The sequence below is a fragment of the Pleurodeles waltl genome, chromosome 3_1 (assembly GCF_031143425.1).
Source record: "Pleurodeles waltl isolate 20211129_DDA chromosome 3_1, aPleWal1.hap1.20221129, whole genome shotgun sequence".
Classification (NCBI taxonomy): domain Eukaryota; kingdom Metazoa; phylum Chordata; class Amphibia; order Caudata; family Salamandridae; genus Pleurodeles; species Pleurodeles waltl.
The window spans coordinates 1,834,702,730-1,834,721,477 of record NC_090440.1 but is presented as its reverse complement, the minus strand read 5'-3'; the positions used below and the strand labels follow the sequence as shown (position 1 = coordinate 1,834,721,477).

Below are 18,748 nucleotides of genomic sequence, written 5' to 3'. Positions count from 1 at the left end.
TGAAGTAGTTATTTTCTTTCACAACCTACCAAATTAAGCTTTTAGCACATTTTACACATTGGAAATATGTCTAAGCTATCCCGTTTAAGGTTTAAACCTATAATTACTGATGAAACACCACTGAAAGGGAAACTCTCTTAACCAGTGTAAACATTTAAACATTGATAAACACCTGCACAACCACAAACTAAAATGTCATTCAAAGAAAAGAAAGTGAGAGAGAATGAGTCATTTTTTATTTCTACTGAAGTGGCCAACACAATGTAGCGTTGTTCTATAAGGTAGAAGCAAAAAAGACTAGTCTAAGATTATTCTGCTTGAGATTGTTGTTCAGGGATGTCACTAAAATATTAATTTTGTCTTCCTTTGTGTATGCTTATATTACATGTGCAGGGTCTACAAGCATGTTGCACGATCTAATTATTTTAAACACTATAGAGCATCTGGAAATATTAAAATCAAATCTGATTTTTGGCAGTGTTTAATTCTGGTTTTCTTTAGGCCTGTGTGTGATTTACTCTTCCACTCCAGCTGTTAATATGTAAATGTATAGACATTGGATTATTTGCTCCAAAAAATGTGCAGAGTGGTAGGCTTTACAGTAACTATGCTTTGAAGCTACTAAGAGACAGGGCTGGACAGACCTTTTATTCCACCTGGTATTTCCTTGATGGCCTGGATTCCTTGGAGTCCGGTTTTGAAAGCCCAGACCGTCTCCTGGTGCCTCTGTCAGTTCCCCAGCCTCCCGAGGTTGATCGCAGCAGGCAGTGGGAGGCTTCAAGAGAGAGAGAAAAAGAGGGAGGGAAGGAGGGAAAAGTTAGAAAGAAAGTGATCAGAGAGGGCGAGAGAAAGGAGAAAGAGACAATGGCTACATGGAAAGACAGAGACATCACAAGGAGGGTTAGGGAGTGGTGCTGGTTTGAGCCTTTTGCCAGGGCTACTTTTGGTTCCACTGTCTGACCCTGCTAGGGAATGTGCAGATTACCCACGAATGCACATTCTCTCAACCCCATATTCATTCTTAGTAAATATTCTGCTTGGAGTTATCAAATGGTAAGCCTGAAACAATTGGAAATGGAACATCACTTGCCCATCGTACAAAAACAAGTTCTAATGTAAAGTGAGAGTTCTTGGATGAAAGAAGTGAGGAATTCAATGTATTTCACTATAAAGGGTGAAAATAAAACATGATAAATTAAATGTAGTTTGTTTCTCAGAATGTACTTGCCGTTGATCCACATTAATGAAATATACAGCAAACCTGAAGTGGCATAAACACAGTACTTTTAGAAGTACGGTAATGAAAGATAAAAAATGTGCATGGCAGTATCCTTTCTTGCACCAGTTACTTTAACATATCAATGGTACACCCTGATTTAATGTTCTTTTCTGCCATTAAAGAAGACCATCCAAGTCTAAATTGCTTCCTGGAATGCACCTTTTTGCTGGTGGTTCGGGCTTTTTTAGACTCTTATTTAGATGTGCTAATACTACCGAAGGAATTTCTCTCTCTTTTCCTTATTCTTAACGTTTTGCCAATGATGTCTTATTTTATGTTTAGATATTCATTCTTTGCCTATGGCTGTTGAAAATACCCCGTTTGAAATAGACCATAATTTTCTCCCTTCAACTCCGACCATTTCTGGGTCCATGGCATTGGAAGGGGGGGATCTCGGTGCACTATGATTTTAACCCTTATTGGCACAATCAACCTAACAAACGTAGAACTGTCTCACTTTCTCTTTTGGTCCTGTTCGTCAAGCACACTGGGAGGGAAATGGGGAGCTTCCCTACTCCAAGTCGGTTTGTGCATGGTTAGTTGCATTAACGCAGTATGTCCAAGTAACAGTACCCCAGTTAAGCAACTGACCTGCCAACTTAAACAAAAATCTCAGTGTGAGGAGGGGGCAGGGTATTGAAGGGGGCGTGGCCTCGTATCGAGTAGACCTGAGAGGCACTTTAGCCTCCACCCCAGCCCCAAACCCCCTCCTCAGTTGGAGAAAAACCATAATCTTCCTGAGGCTGTTGCCAATGTCCCGGGGTGTTTTCACACCCATTAATAAACACTGGCAGTTAAAAGCATCCGAAAACGAGATGAAAACCACTGCTTGCAGTGGTTTCATTTTCAGCTCGTTTTCTGCCACCCTGTGATATTGGCTTCTCACCAGATGTGATGGGAGCCAATATCGTATGTTGCACAGGGACGCCATGTGAGTTGGCAGGTCTGAAGTAAGGTGCATACATATGAACCAATTGTGCCCGCTTCTTGGGTGTGAGGGAAGAGCAGCGGCTGTAATGTTCGTATCTCAAATGTACAGTTGTGCAGTGAAAGCACATCACCACTCCCCCACATCCTGCTCCCTCCTGTTATTCCTCGCCTACTGATAGCAGCAGCTGTATGTAAGAGACCTCATGTTACCAGTGCACATATACCTACACTACAGATGTGTGGGCCATTGGCTAGTGGCATTTTTTTTAATGTTAATGTTGGTCAGTGGCGGCCGGCAGTTTTAGGAGGGAGGCGGGCGGGAAGCACACTCACACTCATTCTTTCACACACAAACACACGCACATCCATTAACAACACTCGCCAACATTCAAGCATACGTGCACACACCAAACATTCATTTAAAAAGATCTCTTACACAGACACACACACACTTACCTTCAGCCTCAGAGGTCCCAGGTGGGTTGGGACTGCTGCCTTCCCTCGCAGGCTGACCTTAGGTCAGCCAATGAGGGAAGGCTGCAGTCCCAACTTCGTCCCAGAGTGGGATGGGGTCAGTGAGACTGCTGATCCCACCCCACTCTGTGACGAGGTGTCACTGATTGACACTCGCCCTGGGCGCTTCAGGGCTTAAACCTGAAGCGCCCAGGTCGAAGTCAATGGGTGACGCTTCCCCCATTACCCGGGGAAGGGCCTCGAGGCACCTTTGCTGAGCCGAGGAGGTCACGCCCACAGGAGCTGTGACCTCTTCGGTCCAGCAAAGTTCACCTCAGGCAGCCAGAAGTCTGCGCAAATTGCACATGTCTCGCTCCTGGCTGCCTGACCTGAACATGAAGAGTGTCTGTCAGGTTGATCTTTGTTCAGCCTGACCGGCACTCTTCATGACAGGCAAAAGGTGGAGGGGGCGTGGCTCCTCTGCCCTAAAGGACGGCCGCGCCTGATGTTGGTTGTGCTATTGTTAGAGCCATGGCATTTTTGGGAAGTTCAATTAGGATTTTACCTTGTGATAACCTCTCCACTGTGCCACTCTTTGGTTCACCCTTATATGCCAATCTCCTGACTCGCCAGTGCAAGATGGGTCCCTGTTTCCTCCCCACCACTTGTTAGTTGTCGCAGGCTTTCCCTGTTTTGGCATTGCCATTGCTGGTTGAATAATAGATCAACAAGCATTGGCAGAGCCAAAATACGAGCGAAAATGCTTGCTCAGTCGCTACTCGTTTTCTAAACTTAAATGGCGAGACTCTCTCTCTTACAGCACAGTGTTGTATAAACCACTTTAAAAGCACCACCACTTCAAAAGTGAGCTCTCCTTCTTTGCATAATAAGGTCTGAGGTTATTGAATCTCATTTCAAGGTATACAGTACCTCTGTGATCTGAGATAGAGAAGAGAAATGCGTGCGTGTGACCTTCTCCCGCTTTCACATAAGTGAGGTTATTCTGAGCGAGAAATAACATTGTCAATCAAAGTATTGTTGATGCTTGTGAATAAAATCATCATTTCAAAACCCTGATAACCTTTTGTGTTTGTGTGCGTCCTAAGAGAGGTTAAAACACCATTGAAAGCTTTGCACAAACTTGTTGTTGAGACAGAAGGCATTCAGCAGAAAACGTCCGTTTTGCCGATAGTTGGAAACTGCTTACTGTTGCAGTTTCTTGGGAGTGGAGTCTAATTTTCCTGCATTACATTGATGAGGTTGTAGAGAACCTCTCCCCAGTTAGTAATCATAAGCATGTTTTATTTGATATTAACCTTTAATCTGGGACACATAGGATAGACAAACTCACTTTGCTCATAATTCACTTGTGGCATTTCTGTCAAGACGGGCATGAATGTTTTCCGTGAATTTGTTTTCGATCAAATTAATTTAGATGCAGTGATGGGCTGAAGTGAAAGACTTCTGCATTAGTTTGCAAATGGCGTTATCCTATTTATCCGTCATGTTTACTTCAAGATTTAATTGCCAAACATTTTCTCGTTTTGGCTCATGCACGGGGTCTTAGAGCCAAGCCAGAAACTTGGCTCTGCTCGGTTTGCTCTCCCTGCGAATTTATTGGCGTATCAGCCTCTGAGTGAGACAGTTGTAATTGATATGCCTCTGACACTCGATACCACTATGAGCCTCCAGAACCCACTAAAGGGCCAACGTAAAAGAAAAACAAGCATTTGCAATGCAGTGGGTCTCGCGTTTGCTCTAGTTAAAGCTATTAGCTTTGTAAGCTCATAACAGGACCTTTCTTGCAAGGAAACAGATGTTCGCTCAGAGTGAAACGTATCAGCAAAAGTGCAATTATCCACATAACCGGCAAAAGTGCAATTACCCACGTAAACTGAAAAATTGCAATTATCCAATTAGCAGGGTCGATGTCATGCAAAGCACTCTACTACTGCCCAGCGAGATCACCCTGCCTACGAAATAAAGAGGAAAAGTAGTCCTGAAATTATACGGAAAGCATGGAACCTCGTATGTTTTCAGTAGTTGGTCGATATGCTTGAGGCGGGCTAAACACTGGAAAAGGCATGACCTATGCATGCCTTTCACTAATTAAATCAAGCGAATTTCAAAAGGCAGCCCGCAAACCAACCAAACGGATGGGCATGACATGGGCATGGTTAAAAACCCACAGAGAGATTGCACCAGGGACAGAGCGCTTTGCGCTAATAAACTGCTTCTGAATGTAGTGCTATGGTAGTGTAATCAGCCACCCTATTTGTCAAGCTAAAGGGTAGTTTGCGTGGATACTAAGGTGCCATCTGTGAGTGAAGAGATGGGTGATGGGCCAAAAGGTGTTTGCTGTCCTGGGCAGTATACCTGAACTTCCAGATTACCCAGCGCGCATGACAGGCAAAGCTCTCAAGTTGCCCAGGTACACGCATGAGTAGCTAGGACCTGTCTGATGGTTTTTTTTGTAATGGCTTAAACAATACTGGAAGTTCCAGAATTCTACGTGAAAAACCAGGACGGAATGAGTTAATCATGCGTGGACATATCACACTTGAGATCTCTGCAGAGGTAAGACTGCAAATGAAATTGCACGGAAAGAGAGTCGATGTATGAGGTTGGATAATAATTGCAGTGTATTCGTTAGTTTACAAGTTTCAAAAGGATCTTTTAATGCTGCAAGGTACAGGATCAGACTGGTACATTGTGAACGCAGGTATATTGGATGTTGGGGTCTTCAAGTGTGAAAAGCTTGCCTTCATTTTGGCCTCTTAATTTTATTGAGATAAATGCCTTTCGTGTATATTTTTTATTTGAATTTGCACTGAGGTGGAAGGGTACTATCTGCTGTACTTGAATGTCCGTTTCATCATTGACAGTGGGGGGGTTTCCAGTTTCTTGCTGATTCATGCTGTGATGCTCGGCAATTGACTTGCGTAAACACTCTATTTTTAAACAGTCATGCAATCTAAGCAGTGTAATGGGGTTGTTTCTGTGGGATGTTTCCTACTGTTTCTGTCTAAAGTCTCCTACTAAAAAAACCGGAGAATATGCAGTTCCCATTTACACTCCAGGTAAACCCCACTAGTGTACCTAGGTAAAATACAGGTAAGTGAAAAAATTTAAATTTCGCAGAAAGAGCCCTCACCCACCAAAAAGAGTGGCATGCTTCATCATTGGGCAGCTCCTCGTTTGGCTGGTGCTGCAATGCTCAGCACGGCCCCTGAAAACGGCGTTCTTTTACTTCTCGGGCCGCTAATGATGTTTACTCGAAGGTGAAAGACTTTTTAAGAATTCGTAGATTGGTGAGGAAAGTGGAAATATAATTAACTAAGCTACCCAAACTTAATTATTATTTTGGAGGTCCTAGTTAATAAATAAGAACGTAGTGGTATATAAAGAAAGGTAATGTTTGTTCCTATTTTCTACAACTCATCAACATGTTTCTTGCCCTTTATTTAGTCAAATGATCTACAGCAATTCGTCAGGACCCTAATCTATAAATAGATGGGACTTAAACTCAGTTAGAGGAGTGAGCTGACATTTAGCAACCACCAAATTCATGTTGAAAAAAGAGGTGTACCTCTTGTCATTTGCAAAGATATTCTGTACCTAAAATATCCAACCTAATCCCTTTGAGGATCAGGCCCCTTTGGATTCAGAGGATCATGGAAAACCACACACAAACCACCAAATTTGTGTTGAAACAGAGATGTACCTCTTGTGAATTGCAGAGATACTCTGAACCTAAAATATCCAAACTAATCCCCTTTAGGATCAGGTGCCTTAGGATTCCCTGGATCATGGAAAACCCAACATGTATTGGTTTGAAGATGTTTGTGCACACTGCCAGGTACCTGTTCAGTCTATACACTAAGAGTGGGCGATAAATTCCTCTCTTTCTGCAGAGTTTTGCAGCAATTTGGCCACTCCGCGTTATGCTTATAACATCAAGAAAAAATACCAATAAACAAAGAAAAAAAAAAAAATGCTTTTAACATCGAGTTCTGCCAGCCGCCGTGTGGCAGAGTTTTTTGTCACATGCTGCGCACCAACGATAAGTTGGTGAGTGCAAGGGAGAACTGGCATCCTCCAACGTGATTTTTGGATGCTAGAAGGGCTTCCAGTGAGACTGTTTTTACTGGAAACGGTTGTGACTGTTTGCCGTGAGAAAGCTGCCAATCAAGTAGAAAATCTACTCAGGTGACAGCAAATTCAACTCAAGCAACAGCACTCTATGGCACGCCGCATAGTGCCATTTGTGCTGATTTTTTTGCACATAATGAGCTCCTGGTGCTAAAAATCAGAGTGAGCAGCACAATGTGCTGTTTTCTACCCTTTCGCAGAACATCCACAGAATCTCGCTGAGTTTTCATGTATCTCCACGGAATTTAACATAGTGAAACTCCGTGAGTTCCTCCCACCCCTACTATAGACCTGTATTTTATCGAAGTACACTAGTGATGTTTACCTGGAGTGTAAATAGGAACAGCATATTCTGCATTTTTTGATAGTATTGGGAGTGTGCATGCTTGGACCTTCATTACTCCCTTTCCCTTCTTTTGTCCATAAAGTCCCTTACTGTCTGTGTCTCTGAAGGTATATTTCTGCTTTGAAGAGTAAACATACTTCTTAGTGTGAAAAAGGGCCCGTTATGACATGGTCAGCAGCCCACATTTTGCCTGATATTTGATGTGGTTTCAAAATTTAGTGCCCAGGGCCCCTGCTAACCAGGTTCCCTAGGCCAGTTCTCTTTCCCAAAACTGTTGTGATGCATTGACACAATTGGCAATACGTTTAGCTGCCACTATAAGCCCCTAGCAAATGGTACTTCGGTACCCAGGGCATGGGGTACTAAGGGTAGGTCCCTGAGGGCAGCAGCACAGAATGTGCCACCCTCAGGGACCATGCATCCAAGTGCACCCAGCACTGCCATTGCGGGCTGAGATGACACACGGCATGTGGGCCCTTTCCACTATACGCTACATGCCACCCCTCTGGCATGTCTTCCAGGCCTAAGGCAGGGTGCACTATAATGCATGTGTGGGCATAGATGCAGGAACACTGTGCTCCTACTCTGTGCTTGCCAAACCTGGGATATAGAAGGTGAACAGAGCAGCCATTTTAAATACATATGCTGGACACGGGGCATGTACAAGTTTCACAGCTACATGAGGGACACTCTGAACCCTGGGATGTTTGGTATCAAACAACTCAGAATAATAAATCCAAACTCATACCAATACTGGATTTATTGCACAATGTACCCAGGGGTACCTCCTGCAAAAGCTAACTAACCCTGGCATGGTTGCTGGCTGGTCACAACCAGCCTGCCACCACCAGACAAGATTCTGGAACCCTAGGTTGAGAGCCGTGGTCTTGGGGTTTAGAAAACAAACTCTGGGCAGAGGTGTTACACTTCCTCCCTCAGGAATGTGCACTGCCCTGCCAGCAAGCTTCAAAGGGCTTACTGCCTTTGAAACTCAACCCCCAGCCCTGCTGCTAGCAGCAGATGGCCTCCCCCATTGCAACCTCCCCACTATTGGCGGGAGCAGCGGCAAGAAAATGCACAAAAGACCGGAGGAGTGGCCACCCCCAGCTTGCATCACCCCTAACGTGTTGCATGCGTGGTGACCTCTCCATTTCATTTTCCTCCATCTTGCATGGTACGAAAATAGCCAATCAGGGTTAGGAAAGTGACCTCTGCCCACAGGAAGTGGTCACATAGTGAGTGTTGGTCACTATAGGGACTCCCCTAAACACCCATTAAATGCACTATTTAGTGGGCACCCCTAGACCTGCAGGTCAGATTCCAAGGACACAAGAAGGCCTGCAACAAAGAAGACCCAAGGCTCGAAAACTGCATTCCTGCTCCACAATGAAACAGGTGCCAAACCCTGCCTGCTGTACCCAGGACTCGACAATCGGCGCTTAGGGGTTGCATGGACATCGGACGGACTCTATAGAACCTCAGAGGATCTCCACCCTTCTGAAAAAATTGCCATAGGTCTCCCTTCAGAGTAACGGCATCAATCCCTGCAACAAAGAAGCAGAAAACCAGTGAAGTCCAGTTCACTGACCGGCCACTGAACAGGGAACCGGACACAGCGGAGGAAAAGCCTGGCAAGTTTGGTGGCACTGTGATCTCCAGTGGCTGAATCGTGCAATAGCCCGGGTTACTGGTCCCAGGCTTAATCCTGCTTAGTGTTTCTGAGATTGGGCGCATTCAGAACTCTGCGGGTCATGGATCTCCGTGGAATTCCGCTGAGTCGAACTCCGTGAACTCCACCCAGGCCTAGAAAGAACCACCTCCCAGAGTGGCCCTGCTGACCTGCAATCTACACTCAAAGTGACCTGCCTCCCGCTTCCAAGGGCACCTTTGCGCACAGCTCTCGGCTCATTTTCTGCTCTGCACCCGGCCTCCCTGGGCCCTGCACTGGAAAACCAGCTCTGCTTTAAGGGTCCCCTACCCCTTGCAAGCTCTACACTCCAAGGGGACCCACCAGACTCACATTGAAGTCCTTCTGTGCATTGCTTTTCCAAGTGGTCGCTCGCAGTGGTCCTGCACCAGGACTTTTCAGCAGCTGCTCCCGCTGAAACTTGGAACCACCCGAACTTCCCTGGCCGATACACAAGGCATCTTGATGACCTCGACGTATAACGAAAGGAGACATTGCCTGATTTTATATGCATTTTTTAAGTTTTCTCACATTGATTCCTTCGGTACGTAATTACGCACAAAAAGATTATTTTTGCTAAACTTTGAAAAATCATAACTTAAGAACTACTTACCTGATTTTAATGATCTTGACTTAAAAAATGTTATACAAATCTGATGTATTATTGTAAATTAGTCTCGAGTTACTTTCTTGAGTGTGGGGTCTCATTTATTGATACTGTGAGTACAACAAATGCTTAGCACTTCTCCAAGATTGACCTAACTGCTCGACCAACCTACCATAAAAATTAGAGCATTAGGTGGTTTTGTTTTTACCTCTGTAAACCAAGGTGACGTTGCTTAGACTCTCTGCACAGTGTACATCATTTTTTTACGCTATATAAAGAGCCAGCCTCCTACACTTAGGTTATGTGAGGGACATATTTTTTCATGTAGTGTCAAAGCCCTAAGTTCGGTCTCACCTGCTGGATTGCACTGCTGCTTAAAGCCAACACTTCTTTAATCAGTGTAATGTATGGATGCTGCTGCTGCCCAAAGGCAGGAAGGACTTTGCACTCTGTGGTGAAGTTCTGACGCGTGAAGTCTGAAACTTCTGTTTTGCCACCTGAAGAATAGACATATAGATAACATAATATTTAGTTAGAAAGTGCACCTTCAGCAGGGGAGCTAAAGCAGGTGTTTTTACCTACCATAATGATGCTTACAATGAACCTCAGGATGATCAAAGGCTAAAATGTTCTTCTGTTTGATGTCAACAAATGTTCAAAAGCTCAGGTCTTACAATGTCTTTGAAACTGTACTGCATCATACCTGGATTTGTACAGCACTACATACTCCTGATCAGGCAGTGTCATTCATAAATGGACAGTGAGTGCTACATTGTAAGGCTTTACTGACTGGAAGAATGTTGGGAAGAGTTTAGGGGTCATATGTGGTGAAAGAGTAGTGCTCTTTCGAAACACATCACTTTGCTTACGTCGGTAGTGTGTTGAGGATGAGCAAGAAATTGAGCACATATTTATATTAAATTATGTATTACTTTTATTGGGAGGATGTGAGTTATGTGAAAGTTGTTTGTGTCTGTGATGAGTAGTGGAATGCATAAAGACTTTTCTTTATGCTGAGCCCTATCTTACACTAGTAACTGGCATCACTCACTGTTTTCTGTTAACACAATTAAGTATGAGTATAGCACAATTACTTTTGTCCGTGTCAAAGGAGGGGGGTTGCTCTTTAAAATGTAGATAAATTTGGCTGCAGCCAAGTGCCTCCACAAGATGTTTCCACTTTTTCTTGTTTTATGACTTTTATGTTAAGCCTAAAATGTTTTTTTATCATCACCCCCTCCTTTAAAGAGATTGAATTTTTTGAAGTGTGGTCAGCTGTGAAGTCTTTACAAATGTTGAGTAATGAGTTAATGTGTTACTGCCACACTTTTTAAAAATCTTCTGCATTGGTTATTAGACGGTCTCTTGATCTGTGATTTTATGAAATTGTGTTTTTAATGGATTTTAGAACAAAATCTGAAATAAAGAATTAATATTGAAGAGTAGTGGAATGCACTTCTTGTAAAACTTACGACTGTGGTGCTGCTTTAAAATTGTAAAATAAAAGCTAGATGTAAACATATCCCTACCATCTTCGATGAGTTCTGGATCTTCAGTGGCAATGGTTAAGTTCTGGTTCTTGAATGGAAAAGGCCACAAATCATCTGATGTTTCAATTTTCCTTGTGGTCAATAGAAAAACGTGCTCGATGCTCCGTATGATTCTGCATCATTAGATTGGGAAAGGCTAGGACTTCACTTTCTTCCTGAGTTCTAGGTGATCTTGAATGTTTCTTGTTCTTGCTGGGAGGGAGTTATGTGATTTTGCTGCTTCTACTGGAAAGGTGGTTTCACCAATGCATTAATCAGCAGCCAAAATGTGACTCTATAGTAGAGTCTTCTGTTCTGTAAATATATTTGTAACTTAGCTTGAATTAACAATGTGTCTTTTTCCTTGAATGGTTCGGTGAATGATACAGAGCGTACTGAAGAAAAAGAGTCTGTTTATAAGGAGTCAGTGATTTGCTTGGAGTAGTAGTGTGATGCACTCCCCTGGGTGAAGGTATAGTGGCTGTTGTGCTGCTGCATTTTGGATCCTTGACAGTTTTCTGAGTAGAATGAGTGGGGCCCCCAGGTAAAGACCATTTGTATAGTCTTCTCAAGATATTAAAAAGGGTGATAATGGGATGTAGTTTCTGCAGATACTCTAAAAAAGGGTACATGCATCAAAGAGCCTTACAATTGTAAAAGGTTTTTTTTGTGTCTTCACTGGGAAGGTTTGTAATCTAAAATCATTCTGAGATTTCTTCCTTTGTGTGATGTTTATAGTGGGTTGAGTTACTTGGGCCAGATTGATGTAGATTGGTGGTTCCTTTGTTCTCCGCAGGCTAGCATCTCAATGTTGGAGAAGTTGAGTATCTTGTGCTTGTTGACATCTTTTCATCAGTGGCACAGAATTAATGCTGAAGTCTTGGGGAGTCAAATTCCTTCAGGTTTTCCAACAGTACAAGTTTTTTCTGCATAGTTGTAAGCAAGTACACGATTAGGTCAGCATGGTTGTGAGGGAGAGCTTGAATAGAATGGAGTAGTAAGGTGATGCTGGACCGGCCATGAAGGGAGGAGATCCAATCTAGGCTGTTTCCTTCGATGCTAAGTTCTTCTCGCATCCATGGCGAAGTTGAGTGGTAGACTGTACCTGAAGTGGCATATATATTCAGCAGCAGTAGCGTAGCCACTCCATTTCTGTCCATTGTCAATCTGATGTAATCCTAATTGGAAATCAGGGCAGATTATTTGCCTTTGCCTAAGTGGAAATCCTTTTAATAGTCAGAGAGTAGGTTGTTCCCTTTCAATGAAGTAAGCGTACTCAGTTAAGGCAGCCCTTTCCTGTGAATAGACCACTGGAGGTCTGTGGATGCTGGCTCAGTCTGATTGCATGAGTTAGATCTTTAGGGTGGAGAGGAAACTGGCCAGGTGTTGAACATGTTTCTCTGCGCGACTTCAGGCTAGGTGTGTACCAAGCTCGTACAGTTTGCAATCCTGAGAAACAGTAGTTCTGTCTGTCTAAGAGCTGTATTAGATTTAGAACCTGAAGTACAGCTCTGCTCTGTCAGGTCTGTGTGCCTGTAAGTTTATAAGTATGGGACAGAACTATGCTATATAAAGGAAAGCACCATTAAGAGCTGTATAAATGTAACAATAACTGTGTTGTACAGTCCCTTACTCTGCAAGTGTTGTGTGTGAGTTTGGAATCTAGGCACGGCTCGAATCTCGCTTTGGCCAAACATCCGACTCACTCCCACCCCTTGCAACATAGGACTGTAAAGTCATAATAGAACAGAGCCCAACGTTTCAGGTACAGTCTCAATCACCCTGGTCACTAAATATACGCCTTGTTCTAGAAAGATTGTGTCGCTTGATTTAATATATGATAGTTGGATTTTTCAAGTTAGCATTATTGAAGTGTACTGGTTTACTCTGCAAAGAGAATGAAGTACAACCATTGGTCTGTGGTGTTAAACCTGGAGGAATGAGGGGATATGCGTCCTGTAGCTGAACTGTAAAAAGTGTAATCAGGAAACCTTTACTCAAATCATGGCTTCCTTGCTTGACCAAATGGTGTAGTCATTAGACCATATATTTAGTTCAGTGTGCCACTTTGTACATGATTGTCCAATATAAGAGCACCGTGAAATAATTCTTAGCATGTCTGATTTTGAAACATCTCATTTGGTTTACATACTATAATGCTTTAAGAACAATATTGATCAAATATAAGGTATACATGACTCACTTGTTTCATAGTTGACTCATGGCATTGTGGTTAGGGCACAGGAAAGGAGGTTATTGAATGTTTCTAATTTCATATATAGAAACTATTACTTTTAAATATAACTGACTGAAAATTATAATACAATGTAATATGCTAAACTGCAACTCCTACAAATGGTAAAATATATGTTTTTCAATAGTGGTTATCATATTTTTATATTATTTGTGAGTGATTTACATGGCAAATCTTTTGATGACTCAGCTCATTCTTCTTGGTTCTTAGAGTGAATGCAGAGCTTTGGTTAGTCTCTGAATAAGCTCTAACAATGAATGTACTGTCTTAAACCACTCGTTCTGTATCACTTAAGTTTATCTCCTGGTGAATAGTTGTACTGTTTAATGCTACGACATGTACCTTTGAATACCCGGTGTAACAGTTGTGGCTATGTGATTTCCTGGAGGTGGTAAAACAGTACAGGATGAGTTTTTTGTGGGGTGGGAGTGGGGGCCATAATGGTTCCTTGCAGAGGGCCCTAAGGTTTTGCCATGCCTCTGCGTTATTGACACCACCCAACCCCCAGACAAATAATCGCTATGCTAGTCACATATGCTGTCCCCCTGGGTGGACGGGAGAGGGCCGCACTCTCTGCAACCACATGGAAGCTCTTTAATGGAGTTAATATGTGTGGCACAGAGTTCAGGATCCTAATACTGTGCCTACCATGCCCCCACACACTTTCATATTTCTGGGGCCAACCCCTTGTACACTTCTTTTTCTTGAAGGGAGCAGTGATCCATACCCTGCCACCATTTGTTTAAAATTGCTGCTTCATTGGACCTCCATCTGCAGGCTATGTCCCCTTTGGCTATCACACAGCCCACACCCAGCAATGTACGCCTACACTGAGAACCTCCTCACTCATCTGGTATGGCTAGAAGGACCATTTTGGATATAAATACGAGGGACCAGCCATGTACTGCTGCAAGGGAGCTTTTTAAATGAGGCCAGTATTGCTGGATAATCGGCCAGTCCCGCTTAATGTGAAACAATGTGCCTTCTGACTTTGAATAGTGTATGCATATTGGGTGGGATCCAGTGCCCATCTTCCATAATTTCTCAGGTGTAGTGTACCCTCTGAAGGTAGTTTAACTGGAATCAACATCGAGGGGGCAAGATGGCCAGATCATGGGGAGCCATCCTGTCCTTTCTCCATTAGTCATGGTCCAAGGGCACCGGTCAAGAACCAGTTGCCAAAGTTGATCTTGTACATGACCTGAAATAGGAATTCCCAACTGGAAGTCAAATGCCTTTTCAAAGTTGAGTGGGACTAATGCAAGTGAGCCTTCCAGCTCCCGGCATCTGCCTAAAGCCAGTTCAAACTGTCTGAGGCAGTATATAGTACCCTGACCAGGTGAGCCATTCAGGTTCTTGTATACTACTGTTTGCTACCTATGCCAATCTGCTTTGTGAGAATTTTAGTGTGATTTTTGATATTGAGCAATTATATGGGTTGATAGGAGAGCAGGCTTACATGGGTCTCCTCGGTCTTGGGATCATGACTATTGTTGCGCAGCACAGATCCTGCGGCAAACGCTAGTAAGTGAGGAGTAAAATTGCACATAAATAGTTTGTAGAACTCTATTGAAAAGCTGTTTGGTCCCAGCATTTTCCTGGATTGCATCTCTGTGATTGCCTTGCTGAGTTACTCTCACATCCCCTTAGCATGCGATTATCTGATAGAGACTTCTAGTTGCAGATTCCTTACCATAGAATTTCCCCCAAGCATCAGACTGGATCTGGAGATTTTTCTTTAAGCAGTACCCATGCGTGTCGGTAAGTGGCGTTGGTCGACTCCGCGGGCGTTGGTGTCATCGTCGCCATGATGACGTCGGGAGTAGTACATAGGCGCCGCCTTTGCGCAGTAACTTCAGTTCTTTTCTATCCACGCAATGCGGTGATCCGGAGAGAGCTACCCTGGTCTCTTTTTGACCGAATTCGACCGTTTTGTCAACTTTTGTAGTGAGATATTTGGTGCGTCAAGGATGTCCCCGAAGACCAGTTTCAAGCCATGCGAGGACTGTCACCGCATGATGTCGGTGACGGATCCGCATCAGGTTTGTTTGTGGTGTCTCGAGCGCAATCACGACCCAAATTCGTACTCCGAGAACCGGGCCATGCATCCGAAGGCCTTGAGGGACCGGTCCCTCAAACTCATCGCGGCCCGGCACTCAACTCCGCATAAGTCCCGGTCTCGATGGAGAGGAAGGTCCCGAGACCATTTGCGGAGCCATCACCACTTGTCGTCTTTAAAATCTTCGGGTGCAGGTAAGAAAAAGAAGAAGTCGAAGAGGTCCAATCGTCTCCGACTTCGCCCCGTCGCTTGGCTGACACAATGCGGGAGGAGCATCTACGCTCAAGGCTTCTGTCCTCTGAGTCTGCATCTGGGTCCGATCCGTTTTTCCCAGAGTTTCCAGGAGCCAGAGCAACCCCCGCCCAACTTAAAGAATTCTATGAGGCAATGCCCCTCATCTTTGGGCGGACCGACCCCGATACAGCTCCTTCGGGCCCAAGGGGTTCGGTTAAGGGACCTTCGGGTTTCTCAGTGCCGGCTTCGGCTCTGGCCACCGGGGTCCCCTCCGGATCCGCTCACAGATCTGCACTGGTCGTACCATTGAGACATTCCCTGGTGCTGGGTCAATTGTCAATGCTTCCAACATCGGTAATGGCCACTATTGACGTCAACCCGATCCTTATCCCCCACGAGTCGGAGCAGCGTCGGCCGAGGCCGCCTTTGTCTTCAATGGCGCCTGTTCACCCAGGGTCACATTCGGACCCTTTTCCCTATGGGTACGAATTCGGGGTAGGATTGGAGGGGTCCCTGGACCCTTATGAATACTAGGATGATCCATCTTTGGACTGGGCGACGCCAGTGGTCTGGATACTCCTCCAGACTCTGTCATGCTGTCTCCTCCTACCGTGGCTATGGCGGAGGGAGTAACTTATGGTATGGTGGTCAGTAGGGCAGCTGAGGTCCTTGGCCTTGAGCTTCCTACTGTAGAGGTCAGGTCCAGTCTCCTGACGAAGGTGTTTCCGCCAGGGGTTTCCACATGCGAACCCCTTTTGCCGTTCAATGAGGCCCTCACCGATGTCCTTTTGGGTACTTAGTCCTATTCACAGAAGCCCCTGTGTTGGGTTTGGACCATAGCATGCCGCCATCGTCCCGCTCCAAACAACCCTAAATTTCTGTCCCAACACCCAACACCCCACGCCTGAGAATCCTGTCATCCAGGCTTCCTCTTCTTCAGGTGCATTCCCTTCTGCACTCCCGGATAGGGAATCAAAAAGGCTGGAATAATTTGGTAGGAAGTTGTTTTCTTCCTCCATTCTCCCGCGGCGGTCTGTGAACACCGCATGCCTTTTGGGCTAGTATACCCACTCTTTGTGGGACACGGTTGTGCAAGTCCTACCGCAGATACTGGAGGAGGCCTGTGCTATCGTCTCCCAAGCTGTCAACAATGGGAGAGATGCAGCGAAGTTCACAATCCGTTGTGGGCTGGACACGACCGACTCTCTGGGCAGATCGGTTGCTAAGACAGTGGCCTTGAGATGCCACGCCTGATTGCGTACTTCTGTTTTTTCTGGGGATGTCCAACACTCCCTCATGGACATGTCCTTTGATGGCTCTTGTCTCTTTGGAGACAAAGCGGACTCGGCCTTGGAGAGATTCAAGGATTCCCGGGCTACGGCTCAGGCCCTTGGTCTTTCCACTGCCCCTCGCCCCACAGTCTGCTTTTCTCCCCTTTTGTGGCCACAGAAGGGGCTCCCTGTTGCGTCCTCTGCCCAGCCACTGTGCCACCCATGCTGTCCAGCCGCTGCGTGGCCGGGGAAGCGGAATCCCACGTGGATGTGGGACAGGGAACCATAGGTCTGCCCAGTCCACCTCTGCCCCTGTCCAGCCTCCAAACCCTCCTAGTCCGTCCCCTCACTACCATCTAGTTGGTGGCAGGATTCGCCAAAACCTGCCTCAGTGGGAATTCATAACTACAGACAGGTAGGTTTTGCAGATCGTTCGAAAGGGCTACTCCCTCCCTTTCGAATCTGCTCCACCAGACATGCCTCCATCACTCAGCCAGCTCCCAGAGGATCATTTGGCGCTTCTCCGCCAGGAAGTCGCAGCTCTCTTGGCCAAGGGAGCCATAGAGAAGGTCCCTGTGCCCGAAGTAGGTTGTGGTTGTTATTCCCGCTACACTCTGGTGCCGAAAAAGGACAAGGGCTTACGTCCTATCCTAGACCTTCGGGACCTAAACTACTTCCTCAAGAAGGAGAGATTCAAAATGCTCACTCTGGCTCAGGTTCTGTCTGCCTTTGACCCAGGAGACTAGATGTTAGCATTGGACTTGCAGGATGCTTATTTCCAGATCTTCATCCTGCCTGCCCACAGACGTTACCTACGATTTGTGGTAGGTCACGAGCACTTTCAGTTTACTGTGCTCCCCTTCGGCCTTACCAGCACCCCTCTGGTGTTCATGAAAGTGATGGCGGTAGTTGCAGCTCATCTGTGCAGGTTAGGGGTATTAGTCTTCCCCTACCTCGACGACTGGCTGTTGAAGGCGGACTCGCCCCAGAAAGTTGTCTCCCACCCTCCGACTATGCCGAACCTCCTGCACACGCTGGGGTTCACTATAAACATGCTGAAGTCACACCTGATTCCGTCTCAGATGCTCCCCTTCATCAGAGCTGTTCTGGACACAGTTGTCAGGGAGACCAGATCCTCTGGGCCTGCGTATGCTCCCAAAATGTCCACCACCAGACAGCTCCAAAACTCTGATAGAAATATCACAGAGCCTGAGAGAGTCCAAGCGTGGGAAAAGGGGATTAGGATGGGAACAGCTGGGAAGGAGACCTGTAGGAAGCAAAAGGTTAAACAACACAATGTCAAGATATTATCACATTGATTTTCACTAGACTATGATTCCAAGCATTGTCATACTGTAACCATGGATAACTTAAGAAAGGACTATAACTAGACCTCAAGACGTCTGGGTACCTGGGAAGGAATCAAGAATGGTTAATACAACTTTTCATATGAACTTTTCATGAAATATCACATATTGTCTAGGAATATAAGAACCTTCTAGAATTATGTTTTCAGAACAAACATTGCCTTTTTACATGAGGACAAAAGGTAATCTGAACATTCCCTGGAAAACAATAGGAATTGTACTAAGGACTTAATATGCACATAGAATGTAACATCTTGAATTTAACACCTTTGCAAAAAATTCAAAAGCCCTGGATAATTGTGTACACTTCAGGACCACTACACATCAAAGTTTTAATTGCCATGAAATGATCGCGCACACTGTAAGCGATCTGAACATCAAGGTTTAAATGCGGGAATGAATCGCGCACACTGCCGATCCCAACAAGAATATGCAAATGCCATGAAATGATCGCGCACTCTGTAAGCGATCTGAACATCAAGGTTTAAATGCAGGAATGTATCACGCACACCGCCGATTCCAACAGGTATATGCAAATACCATGAAATGATCGTGCACTCTGTAAGCGATCTGAACATCA

At 45.0% G+C, this 18,748-nt stretch overlaps 1 protein-coding gene across 1 annotated transcript in view; it reads left to right on the top strand.

Annotated features, from left to right (window-relative positions):
* The window catches only part of HIBCH (3-hydroxyisobutyryl-CoA hydrolase), a 671,455-nt gene that overhangs the window by 124,613 nt on the left and 528,094 nt on the right, over nucleotides 1-18,748 (top strand). The gene's annotated exons all lie outside the window — the stretch shown is intronic.